Below are 2,074 nucleotides of genomic sequence, written 5' to 3' on the forward strand. Positions count from 1 at the left end.
TGCAGGGACGTGTAGCTTTCTTTAACATAGAGAGCTACACCTCCGCCCCTTTTATTTACACGATCTCTCCTGTACAGGGTATAGCCATCAATACCCCTGGTCCAGTCATGGGTGGAGTCCCACCAGGTCTCCATTTTCCATATGACATCATAATTATTTGCATTGAGCAGGTACGCTGTCTTCTGGCATGTTAAGTGTGCAGAGTAGACGTGCCCTAACACACCAGCATCCTCATTCTGTTCTCCCATCTATCTGCACAAATCAGGAATAACTCCAGTGAAGTTGGAGGAACTTCCTAGTCATAAAATCACTGTCAGTGTGAGACTATTTGGGCTTGTAGCTTTCAGAGCAAATCAATGCAGATAAAACAAAAGCCAATGGCCCCTTTTACTAGAACCAAAGCAAACTAAAGCAGTCATTAGAGTTGTATTAATTGGACCATCCCAGTAAGAACAAGAACATTTTGCACATCCAACAGTCCTGGCATTGACGGATCTCCAAGCGTTGATTGAAAGCTATTGTCATCCCCACATGATTGACAGGGAAATGGATGTTATGCAACTCACCTAAAGCCCCACAACAAGCAAGGGACAGACAGTAATGAAATACCAGAATGTCCAGCCTCCTCTTTCCTTGCCCTAACCAGTACAGGTACTTTTGTTCCTCTTATACTTAATGTCTAGGGCTAAGTACAGATAGTCAAAGAGCTCGAGGCTGAATTGATTCAGTCTTTGCAAGTTAGTCTAAGCTGCAAAGATTAAACTGAGAAACAACTGGACACACATTTACTTTTGATTCCGGAAATGCAGCCATATGCTTGCAGTGGTTCAGGCCAGAAAGTGGGGGATGCTTGAGCAGGGCTCTCCAGTACTTCCTCTTCTTGCTGCCTCCGAGGTCTCTGGGATTTGCAGCCCAGCATCACAGCAGCAGGACTCTGCAGGGTTACTCATCACTTCCTCTTCCTGCTTCCAGGTGCCTCTGGGATTTGTAGTTCACAGTCGCAGCCAGCAGTAAGTTTTAGTAGGGCAACTCTGTACTCGGGGGAAGAGGGATTTAACCCCCCACCCTGGCCCCAGCCCCCAGCCAGGGTTTGCCTGGGGAGGGAGACAGTCCCTTCCTCTCTCTCCTCCACCCCCACAACTCTTCTTTGCTGGAGCAGACAGCCCAGCCCAGCTGAGGATTGGAAAGCATGCTGGGATGCTGGGGGACTATGAGTTAACTTAAATCAGGAAGGGGTCTGGGACAGAAGTTTCATAAACCAATAACGTACCATCCCATTTAGAACTGGCCAGGTATTTTGTCCTTCCACTCTAAGTAGATTCCTTTGGGTGCAGAGCTAGATCCATCTTCTGAGCAGAAACCCTCTGCCTCCACAATGGCTCATAGCAACCTCCCAGCCTCTTTGTTCCTTTGTTGTCATTCCTTCACCCCAGATATGATTCCCTGATGTCTGAGAGAGTGAATGAGTTGGTGCTAACAGAATTGATATTGGCCTGCCTGCTGAAGTGCCCTAGATTTTGTGCAGAGGGTGAAGAGTCCTCTCTCTCTTAGGCTGAGTCTCAACCCCTGTAGAGCACCACTGGACTCAGGAGGAGAAGGAAGGATGCGAAAGAAGCAACTGGCCTTCTATGAAGGCAACTCCCTCGTGCTTGTATGGTCACTTTGGCCAAGCTCAGTCTTCTTTTGGGCCCAGTCAAAAACTCAACTCCAACAGGAGTCTTTTCATTTATTTCAGCAGGCTTTTCATAGTTTCATAGATTGAGAGGCTGGAAGGGACCTTGGAAGATCATCAGGTCCAGCCCCTTGCACCAAGCAGGAAAGACAACTGGGGTCAAGCGATCCCAGCAGGTTGACTATCCAGTCTCCTCTTGAAGATTTCCAGGGTAGGCAATTGCACCACCTCCGGAGGGAGCCTATTCCACAGTCTGGACACACTGGCCGTGAAGAATTTTTTCCTAATGTTGAGTCTGAAACTGTCTTCCAGGAGTCTGTGGCTGTTATTCCTGGTTTTCCGCAAGGGTTTTCACTGAGCCCTTGATGTACTCCCCTAATGTAGCGGTAAACTGCTACTAAG

This window comes from Gavialis gangeticus, unplaced genomic scaffold (genome assembly GCF_001723915.1).
Source record: "Gavialis gangeticus isolate Ggan-Ray unplaced genomic scaffold, GavGan_comp1, whole genome shotgun sequence".
Taxonomy (NCBI): Eukaryota; Metazoa; Chordata; order Crocodylia; family Gavialidae; genus Gavialis; species Gavialis gangeticus.